The following is a 20,484-nucleotide window of genomic DNA, read 5'->3' as shown; positions in this document are numbered from 1 at the left end:
TCTCCTCTCTTCCCCTCCGCTCCCCTCTCCCATTGTTGTCAAGTTGGAACTAACTCATTGCTAATCTGTTGGTGGACTTTTGGAGGCTTTAAATTGCATAGGAGGAAATTGCCCATCTTTCTCCCATGGGACCTCTGGTCAGGTCTAACAACCAGAGAGGCACAGTCTTTGGATTAGTAGCCTAACTCTCTCTAGACTACTCTTCTGTGTATCTGCTGTTGGCTTCACTCTGTCTCTGAGGATAATAACATTTGTGTTACACATAATTAGATCAGTGTTAGGCACTTCTGTCTTTCTCCACAGGTGAGCCTACCTTGATTATGACTCCAAAAACTTAGAATCAAGGTGTGATTAACTGGTTCTTGATCCCTACGTGCAGAATTTTAAACCAATCAGTCCATTAGCCACTGTTCATTTGCATTCACTGCAGACTGTTTAGCATTCTGCTGACATGCCAAATATCTGAACTTCAAATTACTTTTTAGAGATGATGTTCTAGAGTAATTTGAGGGACCAGGAAAAAACCCAATTATTAGAAAATAATTCCATATGAAATAGGTACCTGTGTTACAAGATTGGATTGGTAAGCACAAATATTTAAGAATTTCTGAGTCAGGCTGCAACTGCTTCTGTAATTAGCCCCTTTATATTTATCTATGGGCAGAGTTGGATTTAAGTCATTCTGGTTATTTATAACATGAAATGGATTAAAAATAAGCAGCCTAGTATATAACTTTGTGAAATACAAGGTGAATTTTGGTAACCTTTATGCCACTACACATTTAGCTGTTATTTATTGTTTGAATGCTTTTTCATTCCATTTTTAATTCCCCTCCCCATGACATCCTAGAAGAGTCTTAATGGTACAATGGTGAAGCACTAGGCTGTTAACCAAAAAGTGAGCAGTTTGAATCACCGGCTTTCGGCGAGAGAAAGATTAACAGTCTGCTTGTGTAAAGAATTACAGCCTTAAAGCCCTACCGGGCAGCTTACTCCATCTTTTAGAGCTGCTATCAGTTGAAATTTGCATTAGTGGCAATGTGGCATCCTAGAATTGAGTAAGGAAGTAGCCAGGGAAGATTGCTGGTTTTTTCCTCTCCTTGTTTACAGGCAAGGAAAGTGAAAATTATAGAGTTTTGTGTCAAGTGAAAAATATGGTTAATAGACAGTGTAGTGGGTCTCTTGGCCTTTGGCATTGATTTTGCCATATGTCTGGATAGGAACATGCAAATAGGATGTGTTATTCTAGCCACAAAGGGAATTGACCAGTTTGGTCATTACACTAGATTCCTGTTCAACAAATTCAGCAGCAAAAAATAGCAATCTCACTGCACCAAGGAAAAAGAATAGAATGCAGTGAGCATCCTTGGGGGCTAGATATTCTGTGCCAGTCAGACTAGGACCAGAAGGAGAGTACTGGCAGCTGTGACAGTGAACCAGAGACTGATATGAAACCGAGCTGACTTGGGACTGCTGCCCCATGGAGTCACAGCATGGATATTTGCTCAAGCTTACTAGTGGACTTGGACGGAGATGCTGTAATTGGCAAGACTAAGAGAACACTTTAACACTGGTCTAAAGCAGAAAGGCTGAAGGCCCTATCAACACACTTAAGAGGTTATCATGACTGAGAAATTAAATCTTGTTGCCAACCTGAGTTGTAACCAGTTAACGTCCCTAATAAATCCCATAATCATGATAATTGTTTTGTGAGGTCTGTGTAACTATTGCAACAAATTTTGGGTCCGATAGAGCAGTGGAATTGATGTTGGAACTAGTAGAAGTAACTTTGGGAATGTGGGACATGTCTGACCTCATGGGAATTGGTTTTTGTATTGTTGATGCTCTTACTGTCGACATTTCCCCCTCGTGGAGTTAGTAGACGTTAGAATTAGCCATTTCTGTTCTGCCTTCATTCTTTTTTACATGGGTGAAATGAAACTCAAAAGTGTTTGTTTTTACTCCAAGCATTCTTTTCAGAGATCCAAATTAAAATGGCAAATTTATTATAAGAGATTGCACCTCAACCCTACCCCCCCCCGAAAATAGCAGATGCTAATGATGTGGAAAAGTCAGATCCCTTATTCATTTCTGGTAGAGATACAAATAGAAATTAAAAAGAGAACTAATCTATATTGCTTAGCAGTCTTCTAACTATATATACACTAGAGATCTAAAAGCAATGCAGATACACACACACACATCCATTGCATCATTATTCATAGTAACAAAAAAGATGAAAACAAATTAAATCCCCGTTGATGAATTAGTTGTTGTTAAGTGCCGTTGAGTCATAGACAACTCCTAGCAACCCTATGAATGAAAGACCTGAACACTTGTATAACTTTCATTGTTTCTCCAAGTTCATAGGGTTTCTGGAAGCAAGCTATTTTGGAAGTGGATGCCACTCCTGCTTCCAAGTTTGTTTTAATTGGGGAGCTCCACCAAACACTGTCCACCATGGGCAACCATTATTACATTTGACACATCAGTGTCACAGTGTTTAGCATCACAACAACCACGAGTTACCTTTGCACAGCAAATGGACAGACCAGTGCTGTGCCACTTAGAAGAATGTTTGACCAAAAACAATTAAAACCAGGCTTGAGGGCTGCAGATAAAAATCACCCACCTTTGGCTTGGTAACATAATTTTTATCCATGAGGCCCACAGAGCTCTCTTTTTGTTGTTGTTGGTGGTGGTAAGTGCTGTGCAGTCATAGACAACTCATAACGACCCTGTGAATTAATAGATGAACAAAATGTATATATGTAGAATTGAGTACTTGAAACTCAACAATAAATAAAAATTAGAATAATCATTTTACAACATAGATTATTAACCTTGAGGTCATACTGTGTGAAATATGTCAGTCACAAAGAGACAAATATTATGTGCTATCATTTTTGTGAAATGACAAGAATAGGCAAAGATTATAATTATGGGAGAAAGGAAATCATTGTAGGTGGTGGGGTTTTTGTATGTAATGTTGGGAAAGATGGCACCAATTATGACAAAATTGCACAGCTGGACTAGTAATGTAAGTAGTAATGCTGTGAGACCAAAGGCAATGGCAAGTGTTATTTTACACATAGTTGTAGAACAACACCAAAAACAGAGGAAGTGGAGGGCTTACACCTGTTGATACTACTTACATATAACCGAATACTTAGCAGGAGGAGTTTTCTTAGTTTAAAATATTAGAGTGTTAGTTCCTGGAAAATCCGAGTAATGATGATATTATTTTTGTAGGGAAGTGGTAGTTTACTGAATTTCTGGTGCACGTATTTGTGTCTTCCTTCTCTTTCTTTCTTTTTTTTTTAATTTGACAATAATAATTTTATCTTTCTTGGATCCACAATCAAAACCCATAGTAACAGCAGTCAAAAATCAAGACACATTGCATTGAGAAAACCTACTATCAAGAATGTCTTGAAAGTACTGAAAAGCAAGGATGTTGGTTTTAAGATTAAAGGGTGCCTGAACCAAGTCATAGGGAGCTCTGGTGTTATAGTCTATAGTGAGCTGCCCAGTCCATGCAAAGGTTAGCTTTTCTAGTGGTTCAGATTTACCAGAAGCTTCCTGGAAGAAAGACAGTTTCCTTCCATGTAATTAACAGTCTTTGAAATCTAAGAGATTCTACTATGAATTGGAACTTATTTGACACCTATAAGTTTTTTTGTTTGGGTTTTTTTAATTTAAATTTATTATTCAATAAAAATTTACAGACTTTGAATTTCTATTCATTCTTTGTTGCACTTTTCTTTCCTCCCAACCCTTCCCCCTAGTACACTACCCTCTTGGAAAAGTAAAAGAAAAATTCTTTCATTGATTTACAAACCCTCCCCCAGGTCCACTCCACCATGTAGCCTTCGCTCTAGACTCCTGTCATGACAAAAATACTTAATCACATATCCCTTTTAAACAGTTTTCTCCCTCATCTGTTTCAATGTAGTGTACATTATTGAACCCATCTTTCTCCGTCTCTTCCCAACCCCAAGGTCAGTCCTGTTTTACAACAGTGGCACCATCCAGTATTTGTCCTTTTGTGACTGAGATACTTCACTCAGTCTCCAGAGTCACCCATTTTGAATAATATTGCATGAGTTCCTTGTTTTTCAGTGCAGCATAGTATTCCATTGTGTGAATATACCACAACTTCTCTATCCATTCGTTTGCTGATGGGCACTTAGGTTGTTTCCGACTCCTTGCTATTGTGAACAAAACTGCAATAAACATGGGTGTGCATATATCTGCTTGGGTGTCAGTTATGGTGTCTTTGGTGTTTATTCCCAATAGTGGAATTGCTGGGGCAAATGGTATTTCTATTTGTAACTTTTTGAGAAAGCGCCATACCACCTTCCACAGGGGTTGCACCATTTTACACTCCCACCAACAGTGAATAAGGGTTCCAGTTTCTCCACAACCTCGCTAGTATTTGTTGCTTGCTGTTCTGTTAAATTTTGCAATCCTGACTAGGGTGAGATGATATCTCATAGTTGTTTTAATTTGCGTCTCTCTTAGAGCTAGGGATTTTGAACATTTCTTCATGTGCTTGTTAGCCATCTGAATGTCTTCTTCGGTGAAGTGTCTGTTCATATCCTGTGCCCATCTTTCTATTGGATTATTTACCTTTATCTTGTTGTGGTGTGCCTCCTTTTCTTAACTATTATTATGCTGATCGTCCTTTTAGGTTTTTTCTCTCTATTCATTTATCTTAATATATTGTTGTTGTTGATTGCCATCAAGTTGAGTATGACTCATAGTGACCCTATGAACAAAAAGCCTGAAGCCTTTCTATAATTGTCATCCTTTCTCCAAGTCCATAGAATTTCCAGAGGCATGTGGTTTAGGAAGTGGATGCTACTCCTGCTTCCAAATCTGTCTTAAACTGGGAGCTTCACCAAACACTGTCCACCTTGGGCAGCTGTTAATGGCATTTGACCCCCTCCAATGTGTCTAGTATTTATTATTTTTCCCTCTGCTTCCTTCTTTGGTAACCATCCAAGAATGTTTCTGTGTATATATCTTTTTATTTTTATTTCTTTCTTTCTATTTGAGTGACAGTTTGCAAATAATACTGTTTTTTCATTCAATCAATCAGAAACTTTTACAACATTAATTACCACTGATTAATGTAATTTATCAATTACAGTGTCTAACAAATCCCTTAAGTGTGTCTTACTGGTTTGCTTAACAATCATTTCACTGCCCATTAAACTCTACCATCCTAGTGATTTCCCTACATCCCTTTTCTGCACCCGTACTCCCCTTCCCCTTTTGAATATTTATTCATATTTTGCTCAGTTAGCCTCCTGTTTTCACAGTAATGGGCTTATGCATTACTTGTCCTTATGTGACTGAGTTATTTATTCAGCATAATACTCTCTAGTCTCTCCCATGTTATGTAGTATTTTATGAAGTTGTTATACCTTAGTGCTGCATAGTATTCTACTGTGTGAATGTACCATACTTTTTCAGTCCATTTGTTTGTTGATGGGCCTTTGGGCTTCTTTAACTTTCTTGCTATTATGAATAGCACTGCAATTAATATAGATGCACATTCATGTCCATTTGTGTCAGTTATGATTTCCTTGGTATATATTCCTGTCAGTGGAATAGCTGGGTCATACAGTATTTCTGTGATTTAACTTTTTGAGGAAACACCAAACTGTCTTCCACAGGCTTGTACCATTTAAAATCCCAAGAGCAGCCTATTTTTCCACATCTCTCCAACACTTATTGTTTGTTGTATTGTTAAACTTTGCTACTGCTGCTGAGGTAAGACGCTGTCTCATTGTGGTTTTGATTTGCATCTCTGATTTATAGTGATTTTGAACATTTCTCTATGTATCTGTTAGCCATCTTAATGTCCTCCTCGTGAAGTCTTTTCTTATCTATTGCCTGTTTTGTGAATGGGTTATCAGTCTTTTTCTTGTGAAGACCCTGTAGTCATCTATAAGCCTTAGTTATGAGATCTTTGTCTGAAATGTTATTGTCAGATGTCCGTCCGTCCGTGTCCACCCCCCCCGCCCGCCCGGTGTGTGGGCTTTTATGTATCACTCTACTGGGGAAAGTTTTGATGCACATGGGAATAGTTGGTTTTGATTGGTTTGGGTCTGGGGTATTTTTTCCTTTCCAAACAAATACCATTCCTGCACTCAAGTAAATATTTCAAGGAATGCCTTCATTGTTGAACATCAGCCAGAATATACCAGACTGACTTTCAGAGAGAAACTGGTACATGACAGATTGTATTATTTTCTAAATGTCTTGTTTAATTTCCAATATTTGTATTAAAACTTACAACTGAGCAGCAAGCAATTAGAGTAATTCTTGTTCTCTTCATTTGTTCATTGGCTTCATAAGGTGAAGTCAATTTAGAAGCAAGGATTCCCAAATTACTTAAATTAACTAAAGCTAAATTACCTTTTCCACTCCATAAATCCCCTCACTTTATTTTGTTTTCATCTATTTTAAAGCTTATTTGTAAGTTAGTGCTTGCTTACTTTTGTTCTGTTTTGCCCCTCAGTTCTTTTTGTAGTGATTCTTCTTTTCCTTGTCCCTACCTGTCAGCATAGTTATATTCTCACCCATAGCTGTTCTTCTTTTGGAATGTCTTTGTTTTTAATATTTTTTTTCATTTTAGTTGTGATATTAACAAAAATTTACAGAAAAGTTGGATTTTGATTCTGAAATGTCTTTGGACCTTCTCTCTCTGTTCAGTAGCACTACTCTCATCAGGGAGCTCTGGTGACCTGTTGGTAAGAAGGTGCACTACAGTCTCAGACATGAGGTTCAAATCCAGCAGCTCCTCTGTGGGAGAACGATGAATAGTGTCTTCCTGTGTGACAGCACACAACAACAACAACAACTATAATCTGGAATTCCTGATTATACTATCTGATAAAGTTTAGTTTCATCCTCCTTCCGAATTATTCCTTTCACTCTTTTATCATGTTACTCCTCTGTTCACACAAGTTTTGAGGACTTTCGTTCATAGGGTCGTTATGAGTTACCTATGACTCAGTGACACTTAACAACAATAACATCAAAGGCATCGATCTCCTTCTATCCTCCCTAGTCATTGTCCAACTCTCTGACGCATAGCAAGTGATTTGGGGATACATTCCTAATAAATAGGGTGTCAGGGAAGGCCTTCATTATAAAATGGCGTTTTAGCAGAGATCTGAAAAAAGGTGAGGAATTGAACCATATAGTGTTCTTTTGGAAAAATGACCTAGTCAAAAGAGGAACAAATTCAAAGCCTCTAAGTTATACACCCATTGAACTATCCAAGAATAGTGATGACCTCATACATAGTACATGTGATTGGAGAGGAGGGACAGGAGACAGAATGATAAGCACTTCTCTGACTATATGTATTTTGTTTATTTTAAAAGTTATGAAATTGAGTCTGCATATGTATGGAGGTTATTATTGTTTGCCTCCAAAGATAGTGTGAGGATTACATGATACAATTCAACCCTTGTTTCACTCTCTAATCCTATGACACCAATTAGTATAGTATGCATAAAATGGCTTCATAGTTTTAATAGCAAGAAATGAGGCTCTTTTAATGTCTTCCAATCTGTTTTAAAAGGGGGAAATCTTGAATGTGATTCTCCTCCTCAGTTCATAGTTTATAATTACTAGAAGTCATTGAAAATGACCCTTCTAACAAGAAGCATGCTTTTACAACAAAGGACTTCGAGTTACACATCATTATTGTTCTTTGAGTGAAGATTCCTTTCTTGATTTCTGAAGGACTAATATTTGGCCCCCAATTTGGTAATAACGTGATCTACTCCCACTTTTTTTAATCTAAGTGAATCTTGTGGGATATGGTACCATTTTTCTGTGTGAAATTTTACTTAGTTTCCCTTGGAATTTAGACTGAGTTACTTGCTATGGGAGACAGATGCATTCCTGAATGAAGGTAGAGTACATCCAGGTCACTCTCAGAATAAGAGTGATTTGCACTATCTTGCTTTCCCAGAGTTAAAACCAATCCCTGTATTCTCTCAAGGGATAAACCAGCTTTTTGTAAGAACTCAGTAGCATAGCTAAAAAATGGCATTACTATGTAAAGAGACAATTAGATCCAGTGAGCACCAGTAGTTCAGAGAATATTGCTAGACCCTGTTTCAAGAATTTTGTTCCTGCGTGTGTGTTCTTTGATATCTTTGAGGTTCTATCAGATTCTTTTTCAGTTGTAGATCTCTATAGTAATATACAGAGTATATAAATGTCTTCATTTTATATAATAGCTTTGCAAATTAATCTCAGTTTAAAATGCATTAATCAAACTTGGTTTTAGAATAAATTGTCTGCTGAATCCTCTTGTAATACATGTCATAATGGGCTCCTAGAATATCTTGTATGCAAATCTTGGGTTTCTTTTATTATCAGCTTACCTCAAAGACTCTATAAAGTTTTGCATAAGCTTTGTTCTTCTTTGTCTCTGAACTGCTCTGATTCTCATTACTTATAGTGAAAGTGATGAGGTGATAGTGTTCTTTATCCATCTTCTGTAGTAGTACCAATATCCATTTTGTTTCTTGAACTTAAGACATGAGATAAAAAATAGTAGCAAATTGAATGTAGTAATACCAAAAAAGAAAAAAATTATGACCAATGTTTATTTATTCCAAGAATACAAAGTTGGCTTAACATATAAAAATAATTATTAGTCAACAATTTAAAAATCAAGTTTCTCTCTGACATGGAATAACTGGATCTGTATATACCTTTCCAGATGAATGACAGCAAAGTAGCCAAAATATATGAGACAGTGGTTTTAAAGAAAGTGGACACAAGGCAGAAAAGGATCATGATCTCTCTGAGAGTTAGAAACAAATGAAATGAACCCTGTGATTGCCCCAACTTACTGGCTGGAGAGAGTTTACAAAGCTTCTCTCAGGGAGGAGGTTCTCAAGTAGATGCCTATGGATTCCATAAATGGGGGAGATAGAACTGAGATCCTGGTGACTCATTTGACAATATAGAGTACCAAAGAGAAAACTTCACTGCAGTTTGAAAGCCTTAGAGATCTACAGAGTTATCTTTGAGTATCCGGAATAATGTTGATAGAAATATGCAGGACTAGGAGAGTGGGCAAAGAGGAACCATGCTATATTGTACTGTGTTATAAAGGATTATAGTATAGTGGCTGGTGCTTAACACGGGACTGGATACAGTAACTTTGTCTACCAACCACACTAAAAAAAGTTTACAGCTCACAAAGCATTAGGTAAAATTCTCAGCAAAGTCTTATAGTGAGGAATGATTTAAATCATTGTAAAGCATGAAAAAAAATCATAAAAACAGGAACTGAAAGAATAAAATTATTTCCAAATAGCTTAACTGAATGCTAGAATGAAAATCAAGAATATTTATAGAAATGTAAAAATACTCAGCACCCAAACATGATCTGTAAGGATAATGCTCAGTCAGTTAAAATCAATGTGCCAGTCAGGAACTCAAAAGCTACATCTCATTGCCATCAAGTCAGATCCCACCTATAGCTGACCCTCCTGTGGATTTTCAGAGACTGTAAATCGTACTGGTTATTGTCCATCTTTCTCCTGCAACCATGAACTGGCACAGATTGAGAGACAAAGACATCGAAATGGTTGTTAAATCTGTGTCACATATGTTAAAAAAGTTAGAGATGTGAAAGATTTAAAAAACATCCAAATTTAATTTCTAGAAATGAAAACTACAACCTCTAAAATTAAATATATTCTGGAAAAGATTAACAACAGATGGCAAAATGAAAGATTAGTGAACTTGAAGACTTAACAATAGAAACTTTCTAAGCATCTACTATGATATGCTATGCAGTATGCTGAGCTCCAGGACATATAAAAATGATTGAGACAGGCTCTTGAACTTTGAGAACTGTGTCTTATGTGAGGTCAACATATTTTGTGACTAAATAAATATCTTTTCAGAGCTATCAGGACAATATTTAAATTTATATCCTTTCAGATATCCAGGAATATATTTTCTGTGTAACATACCCCTGTAGCTCTCCGATATTTGTGGGCTTTCCTTAACATTTTTGGTTTATTTTGTCTCAGTATATAATAAGTTTTTATTCCCTGTGAATTTTTCCTGTGCTTTCCATTATAAAATATCTCTTTACTTATTATCACTCTTTAGTATTTGTGCTAGAAATTATTGATTCACTACCATCAGTAGCATACTTACTTAAATAGCACTGGCCTGATTCAGTTCTCGTGGTGTTCAATCAGCATTTCCTCAGAACCAACTGTATGCACAGATTCTCCCTGTAGTAGGGACCTGAGAATGGAATGATAAACGGTAGAGGATCTTGATGCTAGAAAGTTTAAGGACTGGTGGAAGAAACATGAATAAACCAATAAAAGCATGTTTACAGTTTTAAACACAAGCATGGAGCTGCTTTACTTGCCCATTCCAGCCTCCTTAACACTTTAAGTCTGAGTTCATCTATGAGGTTTCTTTCCAAGAATGACAAATTCAGTGAAGCTCACATTCCTCTGTGAACACTAGTCTAACTGCTATAAAGAGCATCTCTAATGGCAAGAGCTCTGGTGGCCTAGTGGTAAGAAGCTGTGCTGCAGTCTGGAAGGCAAGCAGTTCAAATCTACCAGCTGCTCCATGGGAGAAAGATGGATAGTCTCCTCCTGTGAGATTAACTGCCTCTGAAAACTTTCTGGAGGGTCGGCTATGGGTTGTTTCAAACTTGAGAGTACACAATAACGACAATGAGAAGTGCTCTTGTGGCCTAGTGGTAAGAAGCTTCATTGCAGTCCCAACAGTACATGGTTTAAATCCATTAGCTGCTCTGTAGGAGAAGGATGGGTAGTTTCCTTCCATGTGATTTACAGCCTCTAAAAACCTGAGGACACGCAGCAGTGACAAATGGCGTGCATGTGCACGCATGGACACCCCCCCCCATCTTCACTTAATTATATGACATAATCTCAGTCTAGTGTTTCTTAGCTCAGTTTCTATCCTTTCTAGAATATCTTTTCAGAGCCCTGGTGGCCTAGTGGCAAGAAGCTTCACTGCAACCCTGAAGGCACCCAGTTCAAATCCACCAGATGCTCTGCTGGAGAAGGAGGAGCAATCTCCTGTACCAGTCAGATCCAATTTGATGGTACACACACAAAAATAATAAAATGTAAAAAAAATTAAAAATAATCTGTATTACAGTTTCTGTTGTTTTTCCAAATATTTTGAGTAATCCTACTCTCTTAAATTTTCTTTCTTGACAATATACTAGCTCTTTCTGCCTTAATATGTGGCATGCTTTATATTTTTTTTAAAAAAACTATAAATACTTAGTAGAGGCTGGTTAAAATGTACATGAATGGTCAGTGATAAAACAATATGCTTGGTGAACTTTTACTCAAATCACAGTACATTTTTAGGGGGAAAATTACCTCTGTATATTGTATCTTTATACAGAACTCCATATTTTCATCAGCGTAGCTTAGTGATAAATAGTTGAGCTGCCAACCCAACGGCAGATGGAGAAGGATAGACAGTCTCCTCCTATGTGATTTACTGCCTTTAAAAAAGCCTACTGGAGGGTCAACTATAAATGAGTCAGTTCTGACTCAACCTTTCACAGCTACCATCAGCCAAGCAGAGGCTTAATTCCTATAGAAATGGTATAAAATGATTCTAAAGTTATTTAAGCCTAGAGCTCTGTTTGAGAGCCAAGTGTAATGTATGAGAGCAGCACTTCTCTGATTGGAAGGTTCTAACATTTTGAAATCCTTTACTTAAGCAATTTCATCTGACCTATGCCCATTCTATTTGTAGCTTTCCTCATTTTCCAGTCCTTTCACTGTCTTTCTTGATGTGTGTATCTTTTTCAAACAAACTTTTTATAACTTTTAGCACACATTGTTTTTTAACACTCTGATTACCTCCCTACAGGCTACAGAATAAGAAATGTGTGAATTTTTAATTAGCTTTGTTTCCTTATCATCTCTTCATTAAAATCTTAATTTTTTGCTTTTATACATGTGTCAGTATAGCTCATAATAGTAAATTTGTAACAAATGCTTATTTTTATATTAATAATTGGTAATTTTATTGCTAAAAATAAAGAATACATTCTAGAAATTATAATCTCTAACCCTTTACATTTTAGTTACTTTTTATAATAATGAAAGTTAATAGTTGTGTCTTTGTCATTCATTGATCATTTGCCTGATCTCGTTCAATCCTTATAACAGTATCATAGGATAGGGAGAGTTATTATTGTACTCTTTTGTAGAAGAAGATATTAAGGCATAAATTGATGGGAGAACTCACTCACGCTGATTTTCCCATCACAAATACATTATGGTTTACAGAAATAACAATCTATGGTTATAAATAAATAGCATTTTACATTGTAACCCTGTACATACAACAGTTTTACACAGATATAATACATACATGCATCTAAGTTCTATAAACACAAACATATAAAAATTTCCAAAAGAAGAAGATTTCAATACGAAGATAGTGGGGCATAGGCTAAGTAGAATGAAATAAACTGGGTGAGTGTTTTTTTATTACTAATTCTAATGTGTGTTAAAATAGTTGTTGCCAAACTGAGTATCCATTTGCAGAAAAATTAAATAAGATCCATACCTCACACCATATACAGAAATTAACTGAAGTTGGATCAAAGACCTTAATGTAAAACTTAAAGCAACAAAGATCAATAATGAAAAAAAAGATATAAATTTAAGACTTCTAATTTATGGTGTAAATAAACTGTCAATCATGACTAAAAATGTTCAAATAGAAGAAGATAAACCACATGATTGGAACCTCCTAAACACGAAACATTTATGTACATCAAAAGACTTGTTTAAAGGAAGCTCTGGTAGCCTAGTGTCAGCAAGCTGCACTGCTATCCCAGAGGCATGTAGTTCTAATCCATCAGATGCTCTGCTGGAAAAGGAGGGACAACCTTCTTCTCTACCAGTCAGATCTGATTTGATGGAATAATAATAATAATAATAATGTTTAAAAGGGCAAAGAGTACAGGGACGCTCTGGTGGCCTAGTGGCAAGAAGCTGCACTGCAGTCCCAGAGGTGAGTGGTTCGAATCCACCTGATGCTCTGCCGGACAAAGAGGGGCAGTCTCCTCCTGATTGATGGTACACACACACACACACACACACACACACACACATAAAATAAAAATTTAAAAGGGCAAAGTAATAACCTACAGACTGGAAAAATTATTATTATTATCAATAATAACAGATAAGAGACTATAAGATTTATATAAAACTGTGATACATCAGAACCAGAGAGACTTAATAATCCAATTAAAAATGTTAGAGAATATGAGCATGTTCTTTTTATGTGCCATCGAGTTGCCTGAAACATAAAGTGACCCAGTGTACAATAATAGAGCCTTGCCCTATCCTGAGTCAATCTCACTGTCTCTGACAAACCTATCCCCATTACCCCAGTTACTATATCAGTCCATCTCATTCAGGATCTTCCTCTCCTATACTGTCCCTCAGCCCTTCCAAGCGTGATGTCTCTCTACAGGTACTGGTCCATCTTGGCCACCCAGAATATGTGAGACAGAGCTTCAAAATCTTTGCCCCCAAGGAGAAACTTGGTTTCACCCTCTCAAGGATGAACATGTTTGTTCTCTTGGCAGTCCATAGTATGTTCAGCATTCTCCAGAACCACAACTCAAAGGCATCCATTTTTCTTTTGTCATCTTTGGGTCTTGTCCAGATCTCTGATGCATACAAAGTCATTTCAGAGACCATGGCCTGAATCAGGAACACCTTACTCTCCAGACTGACAGAGTTTCTTTCTCTTTAGCACTTTGGAGACCGCTTTGTGCGCTTTTTCAGAAATGATCAGTTTGGCACAGGATAGAGCAAGGTTCAGAGCTGTTGTACATGGGGTGGTTGTGAGTCACAAGAGACTTGATGGCACTTAACAACAACATGTCTTGGAAAAGTGCAACCCATATGCTCCATGGAAGAAAGGATGGCAAAGCTCCATCTCACAGATTTTGGGCATGTTGCTAGGAGAAGCTATTCCTTGGAAAGGGATGTTTGGAAACTGTGGGCATCAGCATAAGAGACAGAGATGGGTTGGCATGATGACTGCAGCAGTAGACTCAAGTGAGTCAGAGATGATGAGAATGGCACAGGATAGAGAGGGCTCAGATCTCTTGTTCTTAGGGTCACTATGAATTACTGAGCTTGATGGCTTTAAGTAACAACTACTACCATTCAGAAGGATACAAATGAAAAGGTGATTAGGGAGAAGTATGGGAAGGCTACCAATGCAGAACTTCCATGTGCAGAAAGAAAAACAATAGCCTTCCATGTGTATAAATGTCTTTTATCAACCATGGAGGTTGTGCAGCTTCCTTGTCCAGAGTGTTTTCTGGGAACTTATTGCATAAGCCAGTTTGTTAAAATTATGTGTCCTTTACCCTGGAGGTATCCTTGGAAGAAAGAGTGGTATCCAATTCCTAAATAACATGCCTCTGGAAACCCTATGAACTTTGATGAATGTCGATAGTTGTAGAGAGGCTTCAAGCCTTTTGTTCATAGGGTCGCTATGAGTTGTGCTTGACTTGAAGGAAATCAGCAACAACAACAACAGCAACAACCCTGGAGGTCAGTGATATCATTCCACACCATGGCCAGTTCCCCTCAACTGCCGTCCTGTTAACATGAACTTTCAGGTGTCCTAGAGAGTTGTTCAGGAAATTTTTGGGGCTTTGTTTCTCAGACACAAAAGGAGTCTAATGTTAGACGCATATATATTAATCATTCTTCTCCACATGAATTGATCTTTTTATCTGATGTTCTCCTTTATCATTTATAGTGAATTTTAACTTGAAGCCTACTTTTCCTACCATTAGTATAGCCATGTCAGGTCACTCATAGTTCCTTTTTGCATTAAATAGATTTCCCCCCTTTCTCCATAATTCCTTTTTTCAATCTGTGTCTTTGGATCCAAGATCTATCTATGATAGGCTTGGAAAAAAGGTCTGGTGATACGCTGCTGAGCATTAGTCAGTGAAACCCTCTAGGTTACAGTGATCTGGCTGACATAGCACTGATTATGAGGATGGGGCAGTGTTTTGTTCCAATGTACATGTGTTTGCTGTGCATTTGAGGTCAATTCAGTACCAGCTAACAGTAACAACAAGATTTTGTTAAGCATTAAAAATAGAAGTTAAAATTACAGCTTATTATTGTACAGCAATTATTGCTATCAGTTGAGCAGTTTCTAAAAGAAATTTGCTAAAAACCCTTGAGACTTTGTGCCTAATTCTTATTTAGAAGAAAATGATAACCAGAATAGAAAATCAGAGCCCAGTCTTTGTTAAAATATAAGCAAAAAGGAAACATTTTGGTTAAGTTTATGTCAGTTTTTCGGCTAGATTGGAAATTTCCAAATAAAAGAGAGAAAAACTATATTCTCATCAATCTATGACCTAGCTCTCAAAATTTAAGAGCTGTGCTTATTTTCCCTCATAATTTATTGATTCACTTAAGTGGCTCATAGTTAGACCTAGGCACCGTATTGGTTAGGTATGGTGGAGACCTAAAGGACTCTGCACCCAGGCACTTGTTCTTACTCAAACATTTAGAGATTTCGCCAGATATAAACCAGTTGTTATCCATGCAACAGAGACTGATCATCTGACCCTTAAAATCTAGAGTTTTAGATTTTATCCAGCCTTCAGGATTCAAATACCACCTTTATACTCATAAACCTCCAGCCATAAATTTTCTCAGATATACACAACCAGAAACGTCACTTAAATGTCTAGTTGTTTTTGTTGTTGTTGTGTACCATCAAGTTGGAATCAACCTGTAGTTGACCCTCCAGCTGGTTTTCAGAGGCATTTAATCATACCGGAGGAGATTGTCCATCCTTCTCCCGTAGAGCAGCTGATGGATTCAAACTGAGCTTTCATGATTGCAATGCAGCTTCTTGCCACTAGGCCACCAAATCATTATTTACAAAATAGACTTCAATTTCTCTTTTTTTTTTTTTTTTTAGTCCTAGACTTTACTATCTTTGTAAACAGATCTGTCTTTTTAATAACTCAGGCTAAAATTTTAAGACACTTTACTACTGTCTTTTTCTCCACTCAGTCCATTAGTGAATTCTATCATCTGTATGTTCAGAACATGTCACCATCACTTCTCTGACCCTTCCAACCACCAACATCTGCTGAGTTCCTGCAGTGCCTTCCTAACTGGTGTCCATGCTTCCAAAACCCACACCCATTGATGTGGATTCTGACACTAACCTTAGGTTTCTGGTGATGCAATTTTTTACAGGAAGAGATTGGCTTTGTTATATTTATACAGTGGTTTTGGTCAATTATTTAGCACTTCTGGACCTCAGACTCTTCATCTGTTAATAGAGGAAATATGACAGTGTCTTCTTTCCCTGTTTGTAATGAGGATTGCAGGAGGCATGGTTTGTAAGAGCTTAGTGTTGTCTGGAGCATATGGGAGCTCTGATTGCTTAGTGGTAAAGAGTTGCACTGCCAACCCAAAGGCACGTGGTTTGGATCTCTCACTTAGCTCAGTCGGAGAAAGATGGATATTCTCCTTCTGTGTGACTTGGTGCCTCTGAAAACCCGCTGCAAGGTCAGCTGTGGTTGATTTCACCTTGACACTACATAACAACAAAAATGGTATCTGAAATGGTATAGGAAATTGGCAGATACTCTTTTTCCTTCCTTCAGTTTCCCTGTTAATCACTAATTTTCTTCTCCATTTCAGTCTTTGTTCTTGAAAATGGCAAAATCTGCCAGTTTTAGTCTATAAAAGTTCTTAAAAATTAAATTTCCTGCATCATTCGGAAACCCTCTTTTTTTACGAGGAAGCATTTTACTTCATTCTTAGAAAGCTCCCATATGTACTGGTTTGTACCATTTCTTTCTTTCTCGACTTACTGTGTTGTGTGCCTATAAAGATTGCACACATTTTGAGGCATACATCTCTAGAGTTGCAAATTTGCTTGTCTTCCTGTGTCCGTAAAATCACTTGTGCTTCAGTCATACATAGGTATATGCTAGGAATAAACACACAGTGGAAAGAGTTGGGTTCTAACTCCCCTCTCAGCACCCTTACACTATATTCTCTGTAATTAAATCCTCTATTTAAGACAAAACATAGAGCATAATTTATCTGCTGCATTTGCCTCCTCTGTAGCCATAGCAAATGCTTTCTAATCTCTTCCACCAAACTCTTGCCATGTGGGGCGGAACTTCAGATAGGCTGCTTTGGATACTGGTGAAAGACTGTTCATCACATCACCAAATTTCTAGTCTCAAGAGAATGTTTTGGTAATTGTCTGGACAGAGTGATGGTTTGTAAAATCCAGATTATTTCTGAAGGCTGGGATGAGAATAGGAGAAAGATAGTGACAGAGGACTAAAATGATTGCCTGTGATCTTCTCCCGTCAGTATCTTAAAAATTCCCTTGAAATGTCAGTACTTTAGTTCCCCAAACCTTCTTGTTGTCCAAGATAGTGAGGTAAGTATAATAAATAGAACCTGTAAAAAAGACTTAAGAATGATTCAGAATCAATCTAGACAGAATATTATTTCATAGGTCAAGTCACAGCTGCCTTTTAAGATTGCTTAGCATAGACCATGAACATAACCAAGACATTTAAAAAGTATTTATAAGTTATAAATATTTTTCCAGATGGAATGAAATTTCTAGCTCATAAGATATGCATTTTGAAACTTTAGTAAAACATTACCAAAGTAGTCATACCAATTTTCTCTCCCACTATTGGGTACATGAAAATTCTAGTTGGTTCATATCCCTTTTTTTTTCTTGTTTAAATTCTTTATTTTGTCAGTTTCCTTAATTTCATCTATTCTGGTAAGTGTGTAGTTTTTAACTTTTTTCCATGTGTTTTTAACTGGTTAATGACTAATAAATTTACCATTCTTTTTCATGTCTTCCATTTTTCAGTATCCTTCATTGTAAATTTCCTGTTCTTATTTGCCTAGTAAATTAACAAGTCAGTTTATGACTAAGGTGCACCTCATTCAAGCCATGGTCATTCTGATCATTTGCTATGCATCTAAGAGCTGGACATTGAATAAGAATGACAGAAGTAGAATGGATGCCTTGGAGTTGTGGTATTAGAGAAGAGTATGGGATACAAAAAGGACAGACAGATTCTTGGAGAAAGTGCAACGAGAGTGTGTCTTAGAGGCAAGGATGGTGAAGCTTCATCTAATACACTTTGGACATGTTGTTAGAAGAGGGTACGCCTTTAAAAGGGACATCATGCTTGGAATGGCTGGGGGGTGGAGGGTCAGTGAAAGAGAGGAAGACCTGAGGAAGATCCAGATGAGACAGATTGATACAGTGTCCTCAGCAGTGGGCTCAAGTGTGTTGGGGAGGATGTACATGGTACAGAATAGGACAGGGTTGGGTCTGTTGTTCATAGGGCCACTACAAGTTGTACTCCTAACATCTACAACAGCATCTGACAACAGCAAATGACAGTCTTTTTAATTAGTTGTTGATATATTCTTCTTATCCTAGATAGGAGACCTTTGTTGTGTATATTGATTGGAACATAGTTTCCTATGCTTTATCTTATAATTTGATGCTCTTAATTCTTTTGATAACTAAAATACTTAATTTTTAGGCCTGTTATTCATTGTTTGTGTTTCAGCATTCTTGTAGGTCGTATAGCCCTGATGTGTCCACTTGCCATACAGAGGTAGCTTGTGTGAAGCTGAACACTGACACTGATGTGTCAAATGCGTTAATGGTTACCCATGGTGGACAGTGTTTGGTGGAACTCCCCGATTAAAACAAGCCTGGAAGCAGGAGTGGCATCTACTTCCGTAATAGCTTGCCTCCGGAAACCCTATGAACCTGGAGGAAGGATGAAAGTCACGCAAGTGTTGAGGACATTCATTCACTCATAGGGTCGCTAATAGTTTCTTACGACTCGATGGCACTTAACAACACAATAAGTATTTTATCGGTTTTCCCATTATATGTATTACTTGTGTCATGTTTAAGAAATATCTACCCTAAGTTCTTAACTATAATAGTAGGTAGAAACTTTATTGTTTACTTCTCACATTTGAATTTTAGAGACATTTGCAATTGATTTTTTGGCTATAGAGATAATAGGGTGAATTGATAAGCTGATGGGGGACTACTACTGAAAAGAAAATATTTTTCCCACTACACTACAATGCTTTCTTTGTTATAAATACAGTGATAATACTCTGTTTTAAGACTCTTGTTCTCTTGGTTTATTTGGAGGTTTTTGCACCAACACAACGCTGTCTTAATATGTTGTTGTTGTCATCGTCGTTGATTGCTGTCAAATGATCACAACTCATAGTGACCTTATGAACAAAAGACCTGAAGCCTTTCTATAACTATTGTTTTTCAAAGTTCATAAAGTTTCTGGAGGCATGTTGTTTAGGAAGTAGATATCACTTCTGCCTCCAAATGTCTTAATATAGAATTTTACATTTCTTTATCAGATAGTGTAAATTCTCCAGATTACTTAAGATTTAAGGAAAATCTTAAGATTTTCTTGCCCTCTTATATTTCCATATAAATTTTAAAATTAATGTTTCAGTCCTAGTCCCCTACCCAAAATGTGCTCTGATAATTTTATGGGATTGTATTTGAATACATAGAGTATTTTGGGAGAAATTCTATTTACAGTATTAAATTTCCCAGTCTGTGCACATGGCCTATATTTCTAATTATCCACTTTTAAAATTTCTCTCAGTGATTTTCCCCCCACTGTTTTCATGCTTATATTTTTTAGGCATAAAATCTGTATTATATTTTAGGTAATTATATAATAATGAGATTGCAAAGATTACAGAAAGAAAACTGAGTTATTCTAAATATACCAATATTTCATAATTCTACCATCTTAGAAAATTCAAGAATATATACAGCACTACTCAGCACAAAGCTTTTGCCCACAGTTCAAAACCCAATCACTAGTGGCTCTGAAGGGAGTTCTGGTGGCCTAGGAAGAATGCTGTAACCTAACGGCACATAGTTTTAATCTACCAGCTGCCCTGAGGGAGAAAGATGAGCACTGTCCTATCATCCAGTTTACAGCCTCTGAAAACCTGCTGGATGTTCAGCTGTGAATGGGCTCTGACTCATGAGGGCACAAAACTATAACAGCGACGCTGAGGACAAACTCTTAGTGATCTGGTCCCTTAACGGTTATTGTTTTTTTATGTGCCGTCAAGTCGTTTGTGACTCATAACGACCCTATGTACAACAGCCCTAAACTCTGCTCTGTCCTGTGCCAATCGCACCATCTCCGATACACCCATCCCCATTACACCAGTGACTGAATCAATCCACCTCATAGAGGGTCTTCCCCTCCTGTGCTATCCCTCCACCCTACCAAGCATGATGTCCATCTCCAAGAACCAGTCCCTCCTTACAACA

At 37.2% G+C, this 20,484-nt stretch overlaps 1 protein-coding gene across 1 annotated transcript in view; it reads left to right on the top strand.

Annotated features, from left to right (window-relative positions):
• The window catches only part of DOCK3 (dedicator of cytokinesis 3), a 310,047-nt gene that overhangs the window by 48,012 nt on the left and 241,551 nt on the right, over nt 1–20,484 (top strand). The window lies entirely within an intron of this gene.

Source organism: Elephantulus edwardii, unplaced genomic scaffold, assembly GCF_000299155.1.
Source record: "Elephantulus edwardii isolate Elephantulus edwardi_28Jun2011 unplaced genomic scaffold, EleEdw1.0 scaffold00113, whole genome shotgun sequence".
Lineage (NCBI taxonomy): Eukaryota > Metazoa > Chordata > Mammalia > Macroscelidea > Macroscelididae > Elephantulus > Elephantulus edwardii.
Note: the sequence above shows the minus strand (reverse complement) of the source record. Positions and strands in the feature narration are given on the sequence as shown.